We start from the raw sequence: 10,210 nt of genomic DNA on the forward strand, positions 1-10,210 counted from the left end.
GATTTCTCGCTTTCTGTCTCTCTGTCTCTCTCTGTCTGGCGAGCGCACGGCCCTATGGCAAAAAACTCAAAAAATAAAAATAAAAAAAGCTCTTGGCTACAAAGTTAGTTCGATTTCTACATTCAATTACTGCCTAAAAAGAATTCTTGTTTTCTTAATTATTTCATCATGTGTCATTTAATTTTTCCAACATTTTTCAAGATTTAATCATATGAGAGTAAATTTCTTATTTTTAAATATAATTCACCAAATAACGAAGGCAATTCATATGTTTATTAGTCTATACTAGTATATCCATTTTCTGTAACACATACTTTTAATTTTACAAGCACCATCCACTTAACACCAAGTCTCTTGTTAACTCAGCCTTCAGGTTGTGAATTTCCTATCAGGCATGTTCTGTATTTGTGTTAGTAGAAAGCAAACATATTGGAAAACATCCTCAAATTTGTTTGAAACTCAAAATAAATATATTCCTGGTTATTGCTGATATTTGCAGTTAAAATATAACATATACCTATAAAAGTCAAAGATTACACTGTCCTTGTTATAAATAAATTCAAATAAGAATAATTTAATTGCAATGTAAACTTGTTTTTAGAACGACATACTGAATAACAAGTGAGGACCACAAAGGTAACCATAGTTACTTTATAATAGACACAATCAGAAGGGTTTGTTTTTTTTTCCTTTACCTTGAGTTCATTCTTTTATAAACAGTACAGATAAATACTCAGGCTTGAACTATTTAATGTCTGTAGTGGTTTGCAGGAAAGACTTAAACAGTATATTTTATATGTACTGATGATTCCAATGCCAGAGGAGTATCTATTACTCCTTGGATAATAATGCAATTAAAATAAATTGTTGAAAAAGTAAGTTTCTGCAAAAGGCCTTAGGTTAACAAGCACTGAAGTTAAGTGGAAACAGGTCATGAGTAAGAGAAAGACTTAAGTGTTTCAGCGAATGTGCATGAAGACTCTAAGATGTCCTCGACTCCTGGGACTCATCTCCTTTTGTTCGGCCCTCCTGTCCTGGGTGGGTGGAGCCTGTGACTTGCTTCTAACCACTAAAATCCAGCAAAGGCGTCAGGATGTCACTTCAGTGATTGTGCTGCATGAGATTTTCATCACTCTCTTGCCAGAGATTCTCTTCCTGGCTATGAAGTCACCATGCTTGGGAGGCCCATGTGGCAAAGTAGTGAGGGTGGTCTCTGGTCAGCAACCGGTCAGGAAAAGCGCAACCTGTGGCTGACAGCCACCAGAGAGTTGAGATGCCACTCCCAAAGTCCATGAGGAACTAAATTCTGCAGCATGTGTATGAGCTTGGAGCATTCTCTCCCCAGCTGAGACTGAAGAGACTGTAGCCTGCTGGCCCCTTGATTTTACTTTCAGATGAGACTCAGATGCAGAGAACCCAGTAAAACCACCCAAGTCTCCTGGCCTACAGAAATGGTGCTGTTGTAAACCCCTAACATTATGTTAATTTGTTACACATAAATATATATAATAAAACAAGGAGTAAATATTTAGAAAGTAACATTATAAAGGTGACAGTGAAAGAAAAACATGGACTCCTTTGGGAGTTCCTGCCAGAATTCAGTCATGGGCAATAGGTAGACGTGATTCCTCTACTTTAGGATTTACAGTTGTGGAACTCACTTACACACTTCCTAGTCAATGGACAGGCACATTGTCTAGTTGGCTTCTGAATAAGTCTGGATATTTGGGATAAATATCAATATATCATACTGAGAATTAGGTCTGACTGCCTTTACAAAACATATCAAATATCTTGGTTGAAGTTTTTTGAGAAAAAAATTTTTTTTTCATTTTCACGAGAAAACAAAACTTTCACATAAACACAAATCCAAAAACAAAGAATTCAGAACTAGCTCCTGGGTTCCATTGCTGGTAGTTTTATAACATAAAACATCTCCTTATTGTCAAAGATTGTTTAATTGAAGGCAGCTAATGGTAGAAATAAGAGAGGGGGAATGAGCAGAAACCATAGACAATACCTTTTCTTATTAATATACCAAAAGTCTACTACAAAGCTACACCTGGCTCTCAGAATCAATGAAATCTAGTTTCTTAGAAGATTACTGTTCTCCCAAATAATAGTACAATTTTATTACTATAGGAGGAAAGGGAGGTTGGAACTCAGGGAGTCAATTAGCAGTTTGCCATGTAACGTCATTTCCAAAATTATTAGATTTAGAATAATGTTTTAAAAGTTGTTATAAAATTGGGTTGCGTAGATAAAAGTGTTTCTGACAGTCGTTCAATCTTAACATAAGTTAATGATAAGCAGAATAAGTAGTAACAACATTTAATTTATGATAATTGTATTATAATAATTCATAACGAGTCTCAAAGTTCTGCTTTTAAGTTGTCAGATATGCAAAAACACTATCCTAATGCTAAATAAAATCAATACCAACTACTCAAGATTTATAGATGGGCTTCAAATAACTGGGTGTGAGAAAAGTTAGATTATACTTTCAAAGCGTAAGCATGGCCCTAATGTGTCATACTTTAAATAAATCATCATTAATAACTGAGTCTATTTCTTCACCGTTCGTCCTGCATTTGAACTTATTGACTTTGGAATCTGTCTGTGCATTCAACCAAAGCAGAACATTAACAATAAAAAAATTAGAAGAAAAAGATAGAAAAGTAACTGACTACTTTGCTGGGAGACCAAATATATAAAAATTATTGACCAAATGGTCCTTTATTAAATGTGATATTGAGCTCTGAAATATATTCTATCATGTTCTACTACTGTTTCAGTTATCAAAATTCTCAAAATTATAAATCTTTTTTTATATAGTCATTCTTTGTCTAGGTAATTATTTTTTTGAGTAACAAGTATAGTATTGGGACCAGCAGATGGCGTTATGATTGCATTACTGAACTCACACATGGCCGACTACGGTTCAAGTCCTAGATTTGGTGGCTTGAAACGCAAGCTGGGCGCATGTGCATGTGTGCCCCAAATCCTGAGATGAGAATGGAGGAGAAGGGATTGTGGGGTGGCCATCTGCCTTTGTGGGTGATTATTTGCCTTTTGCCTCTGTCTCTTTGGCAAGTACACATACCCTATAGCAAAAAAAAAAAAAAAAAACTCATAAAAATCAAGTATAATATTTTAATTTTGCAGCTTATCTCCACATATAGAGTAAACATATTGACAAAGCAGCTGTTCAACTATTGAGAATTAGTAAGTACTTATGGTATAGGCATATAACAAACACTAACTAGACTTAAAAATGAGGTGAAAAAAATAACCATTTAAATTTCGTATCATTATTCCAACAAATATTTATCAAGTGCTCCTTCTATAGAATATCTTCTGGAAAATCTCCACTTGTTGAGCTTAAAACTCTCAATAGCCAACATTGACATATAACAACCTATAGATGAAAAGAGACTATTAATATGTGATCACTTCATCAACATGTATCACTTTGACATATTATGAAGAAAATACTAAGGGAGAGTTAGCAGTAAGTACAACAATCTCATAGCGTAATGGCTATGTCGCTGGACTTCCATGTAGTCCACCACAGTTCACTCGAGTCCTAGACCCGGTGTCTTAAACTCACCCCGGGTGCGTGTGTGCGTGCCCAAGATCCTGAGAGGAGAATGGAAGAGAAGGGATTGTGGCATGGCCATCCCCCCTGGGGGGTGATTTCTCACTTTCTGTCTCTCTGTCTCTTTCTCTCTGTCCTTCTGGTGAGCGCACGCGCCCTATAGCAAAAACCTCTCAAAAAAAAAAAATAAATCTCTGCTTAAGTATGTATACTACATATACAAGTCCAAAGATGAAAAGTATTGGTTATAGTATGACAGTTTAACTTATGAACATTATTTATTTTGAGGCTATGTCATATTTAAGCTGATTGCTGAAGAACAGAGTTTGACAGGACAAGTGAAGAAGGTAGCCTATTACAGGTTAAGGGAACAATGTGTAAACTTGAGTCATGGAAGACTTGGTTACCAAAAAGTGGGAATACTGTGACCCCCAATGATGTAACATTATGTAGATAAACATTTGGAAAGATGACCCTGAGTGATAAACTTATCAGCTTTTCGGTTTGTATTAAATTTGTCTTCAGTTTACATATGTAAGCAATCAAATTATGTTTCCATGGCTTTACATGGGTTTTATAATGGTAAAAACACTTTTGGTGAGGAATAAGAACAAATATTTAATATTAACATGGACTATATGTAACCTGTGTATGCTCTCTTTCTTCTGGAAGAGTATTTATCAAACAGTGTTAAAATGGACATTGTAGTCATTTGTACCACAAGGAGACTGAAGTCCCTGGAGACAGAAGCTAGTCATTCACGTCTGGGCCTTCCCTGCCCAGTAACTTGTACAGCTGTTTGTGCTTATCTTCAAGGTTAGATTAACAGGACTGAATTCCAGGTCTACCATTTACTAGCTGGGAATTTTTGGGCCAATTACACAATCTTGCCAAGGCCTTGCTTCCTTCTGTGTAAGAAGGAGATAACATTAAAACCTACAGTGTAAGGGAACCAGCATGTGGCATGTTGGTTAAGGCGCTGGACACTCCCACATGGCTGACCACAGTTCAAGTCCCGGACCTGGCAGCTTGCTTTCTCACTCTCTCTCTCTTTCTCTATCTCTCTCTGGTCAAATTAAAATTAAATAAATAAATAAATAAAATTAAAAAAAAAAATACCCTACAGTGTAGGGAGCCAAGAGGTGGCATAGTGGTTATGGAGGTGAACTCTCACATGGCCAACCACAGTTCCAATCCTGGACCCAGCAGCTTGAAAATCACACCAGGCATGTGCGCACAAAATACCAGGAGGAGAATGGAGGAGAAGGGATTGTGGCATGGCCATTCCCCTTGGGGGATGATTTCTCACTTACCTTCTTACTGTCTCTGTTTCTCTCTAGCAAGCGCACTTCCCCTATGGCAAAAAAATTAAAATTAAATAAAATATACAAAAGACCCTTTAAGTATTAAGTAAAATGAGGCACACAAAGTTCTTAGCAGAATGACTGGCACCTATCAAACAGTCAATAAATATTTTAAACCATAAAAATTGTGACCTTCATCAAAACTCTAGTTTAAAAAATTGTCATCAACAGCCTCTCAAATAGTATCCAGTACTACCACTGCTGTGACTAAGCTACTGTGGTCTTACGGTCATCATTCTTCTATTAGATGTCTACATTTGCTTTCTAAAATGAATGCACATTCTCCACTGAGGAATGTCAAGGGGACTACATTATCTGCATCCTGAAATTCTTAAAGTGTTGAGCAGATTTTTCAAGGAAAGAAGAAATAATAAAAATGGGTTAGTGAAGAGTGTTATTAAGGAAAAAAAAATGTGTTCTACCAAATTCCATGCCACCTTACATTTTACTTCTTTTTAAAATTATAAGCACTGCACGCGTTAAACTTGGAAAATTTAGACAGCACAAAATGTATAAATAAGAAAATGCAATTTGCTTATGTTTGCAAATAAATTTCTAGCATAATTTTAATAAACTTTTATTATAGTATTTTAGTGTCATATGCTACATGAGTGAAAGCATATATGACAGAGAAATAAGAAGGTTGTTAAAAATTTTATGGAGCTGTACTCTCCCTCAGAACCCTTATTCATAAAAAAAGAAAATCAGGAATAATACTAAACACAAGTATTAATTGCTGCTAATTTAAAAATATGTAAACAAGAATTTTCTGAATCTGAGTGGATAATTAAAAAGAACACAAATTTCAGAGGAAAACAAAAATACTAAAAATTATGCCACTTCACTAATTATAAAAAAGTAAAACATGCTTTAATTTGACTAGAAAGTAAAAAGATGTATTTTAATAAGATGATTCTTATTCTGTACTGCTGAGGGTCTGTTAATGCTGGTGATTAGTGAGTGAGCAGTATATATTTGTTTAAAGACTGAGTGAACAAATTATATAAATTGGCAATAATTTTCTGAAGGAAAATTTTGTCATTTTTTAATGACAATGTTTTAAAATCTTTGAAACAAAAATTCAATTGTGAATATATATATAAAAAAAATATATATATATAAAATTTAATATTATTGCAGTATACACATGCACACAAACATACAAAGAACAGTACACCTATCATATATGTACAAGTCAATGAATTATCAGTGAACACATTTGTATAATCACTGGCCATCTAGAAATAAAACATCACAAGCATCACAAATCCTCTTTTATGCCCTTTTCTCTTACTACCTAATCCCTTTCCCCAAATATAAACACCATTCTGTCCTCTAAGATCATAGAAAGTCACCTCAGATGTTCAGCATTAGTAAGTGCTGGAGCTAAAAAAAAAATTTTTTTGAGAGGTCTTTGCTACAGGGTGCATGCACTTACCAGAGAGACAAAGAGAGACAGAGAGACAGAAAGTGAGAAATCACCCCCCAGGGGTATGGCCACGCCACAATCCCTTCTCCATTCTCTTCTCGGGATCTTGGGCATGCACACACATGCTCCCAGCGTGAGTTTAAGACACCAGGTCCGGGACTTGAAGCACTGTCGACTACATGGGAGTTCGGTGACATAGCCATTACGCTAACTGCTGGTCCCCTGGAGGTAAAATTTAAATCTAGTTTTGTCTAATGTTAAAATAATGTTTAATGTTTGTTTGTTTGTTTTTCCACTATGTCATCCTCCTTTAAGAGCCTGTCTGGGCTGCATAGTGTGTAAAACTGTATCAGAAGCAAACATATAAAACTTACTTGATGCTATAAATAACTATTTGGTATGTGGAACTGAAATGTTCATTGGGTTACTGGACCACAGTTCAATAACTATTATTGAGCATCTCCTTGCAGGCATTGGTTCAGACCGAGCAAACAAAATGATGGAGAAAAGCAGGTCATTGCCCTTGGAAATTTGCATCTTTTTTTGAGAATTGGAAGAAAATAAACACATAATAAATTCGTATCAAACATAAGTTCAGCATACGCTGAGTTCTACCAAAGAAGTAAACATGGTAAATGTGATAGAAAGTAATGAGGAGAAGCACTGGAGTGGAAGGAGGTAAACAGGCTAGGTATGCAAAGACACTGTGTCCAAAAAATCCTCAGTGTTTTCTCCAAGATGAAGAAAAAGAAAAATAGAGTAGGGCAGGTAAAGCTCAGCATGCAAAGGGAAGAAACTGCGGGAGGCATCTGGAACTGCTTGTGCAAAGATTTAGACGACGTGGGGAGATGTCTGGGTTTAACTCCACAGTTTTAGTTAGCACTGGCTGCTCTGATATTTGGCAGTAAATCCCTTCTACTGCTGCGTATAAAAGAAGCTATAGCAGAGAGATCGAAAAAAGAAACCTAGTCAAGAGGATGCTACAGTGGTCGAGGCAAGAGATGTGGTGGCTAGGACTTCAAAGAGTGGCCCCGGAGGTAGAGAGTGAAGAATTAGAGCAGGAATTTGGGATGCTTTCAGAGGTTCGGACCAGAGAAAGTGGATACCACTCTCTGGAGTGATGTTGTTATCTGAGGAAGAAGTTTACCTGTTCCATGACAAATGTCACAGTATATTGAAGCTATAGTTTTCAAATACTTTGTTCCTCAGGAATTAGACTGTCACCACAGTTTTCCTTTTGACACCATCACTCTTTCAAAATTATTTTATTTATTATCATTACTTTTAGAATTTGATCAGAAAGGGAAAGGAAAAGTTAGAGAACAAGCCACCAAGTCCAGGACTCAAACTGGCATCAGCCATGTGGGAGTCCAGCACCTTAACCACATGTCACCTACCAACCCAGTAAGATCCTTCTTATCCATATTAATGCTGATGCGCTTTCTTAAGTAGGAGAGTTTAGCCATAGCACATAGAATGTCCCATGCATGTGAAACCCAGCCAGTGTGTGTGTGTGTGTGTGTGTGTGTGTGTGTGTGTGTGTGTGTGTGCGTTTGTGTGTTTGTGTGTGAAAGACAGGGAGAGAGCTGCTGTGGACAGTGTGGGTATAGGGGCAAGGCAGGGTTGCTAGAAAACATGTGGCCTAGAGGTATCAAAATTATTTCAGAGGTTTGAAAGCGGATACACAGCCATATTGTCTATGTCATTTGTGACTTTGGTTTGCAATGAGCCCAAAAGCATAATTTGGTCTCATCACAGTAATATGTCTTATTATAAAGTTAAGAATAGTTATGGTTTAAAATGTAAACTACAAATTAATGATAGCTTCCTTTGGAACCAACAAATGGTGTAAAGTTTTCATCAGTGGACTCCCATGTAGTCGACCACGGTTCGGGTACCAACCCAGTGGCTTAAAACTCACGCCCACATGTGTGTGCATACCCAAGATCCTGAAAGGAGACTGGAAGAGAAAGAATTGTGGTGTGGCCAATCCCACAAGAGGGTGATTTCTTGCTTTCTATCTCTCTCTGTCTCTTCAGCAAGCTTATGCACCCTATGGCAAAAAATCTCTCTTAAAAACAAAATGATAGCTTCTATTTATATAAGAATTAGAGAGAGAGATTTATGATAGCCCTTTATGATTATACGAAGGTTTCTCAAGACGTTGCCTTTCCAAAAATCACAAAAGCTACACAGTCTGGAGAACAGTTCTAGGACCATGGTATCTTGGACAGTCAAAGTTTAGGGTGTTAGCAAAATTGAAATAACTGTAAAAGGAAGGGGTAAAAATTAAAGATAAGATTTGTCTTCAACAGTACTCAGATCTGACTCCAAATAATAATTTTCCAGAAAGAAAATCAAAGAATTTCTTGGGCAGCAACCTAATTAAAGATTCAATTTAACTAAAATTGATATGAAGGCATAAAACATTAAAAGTATCTTAAACATGATTTAGGCCAAGACAATTTTTACAAATATAGAGGTATGAGAACCAACAGATGACATAATGGTTATATCGCTGGAATTCCACATGACCCACTGAGGTTCTAGTCCTGGACCCAGCAACTTGAAATTCACACGGGGCATGTGTGCATGCGTGCCTAAAATCCCAAGAGGAGAATGGATAAGATGCAATTGTGGCATGCGTCCTGTAGCAAAAATTTCTCTAAACAAAACAAAACAAAAAATAAACGTGGAGATACACAGGATCCCTGTTTGCAGAGTAAGCTGTTAAATTCATGTTGTTTGCTAGTTGTAGGGTACCCTCTTAGATTACTTGAGTTTCTCTTCATCTGCTTCCCCAAAACATCAAAATTAGTTTGGCTTTATCAATTCAGGGGCGAATAACATCAGTTTTCTTACAAGCTGCAAACTTTTTACTAAGTTGAAATGACTGCTTAATTCAACTAAAACACACACCCCCTCCTTGTCCTGAAAAAGTCATAAATTCAACACCAAACAAAGTCAACCAAAGAAAACATCTCAAATAACTGACAATTTTTTGTGTCTTAACTCCCCAGCCCAAGAGAATACTTGAAAATAATAGTCATACAAAACACTCCCTGACAGGGTCTCCTGTATTGCAGTAAGCTATATACTGCAAGAAGTCAAATAGGAGTTGTTGGAAAATGACTAAAAATTAAAAAAAAAAAAAAGAGTAGAGGAAAACCTGCTGCAGGTTTCGAAGCATGCTGATTTTCCTGCGATGGTCTTAAGCTTAAGCCTCATTCATCTGATATGACAGAGGATGGCTGGTAATTATCTCAATCCTCACAGTGCCGGTACAAAAAGCCAATTTAATTAGCATTTTTATCTGACCACTTGGACTTTTATTATTCTAGAACAAGATTTCGAAACTGCAGTGAATCCTTCTAGAAGTTTAAAAATAAATGCCGTTATTCTTTCTGCATGTTATATCAGAAAAATGTTCTTTTAGCTTTCAGTTTTATCTCCTAAATGTATATCCTGTATCCCATATCATGGTTTATTCCAGAGAAAGATTTCTTTTTTTCCTCTCTCTTTTTTTTTTTTTTTAACACAAAAGGGAAGGTAAAATAAAACAAGTTCAGGGGTCAGGAGGTAGAGCATTAGCGGCACCATTGGATTCACATGGGAAAGGTCCTGAGTCTGCGTACCAGGGCTTCCCTGAGTGCACCAGCTGTGCACACACATACCCAGGGTCAGGTCCAGCTGAGGATGAGGTGGACCTCGGCACGAACACCCTGTTGGGGACGCCTGTCTTTCTGTATCTCTTTTTCTCTCTCCTGGAAGAAATAAAACAAGTAAATTTTTAAAAAATTAACCCAGACTCATTTTAGG

Source organism: Tupaia chinensis, unplaced genomic scaffold, assembly GCF_000334495.1.
Source record: "Tupaia chinensis unplaced genomic scaffold, TupChi_1.0 Scaffold139833_1, whole genome shotgun sequence".
In the NCBI taxonomy this organism is placed as follows: Eukaryota; Metazoa; Chordata; class Mammalia; order Scandentia; family Tupaiidae; genus Tupaia; species Tupaia belangeri.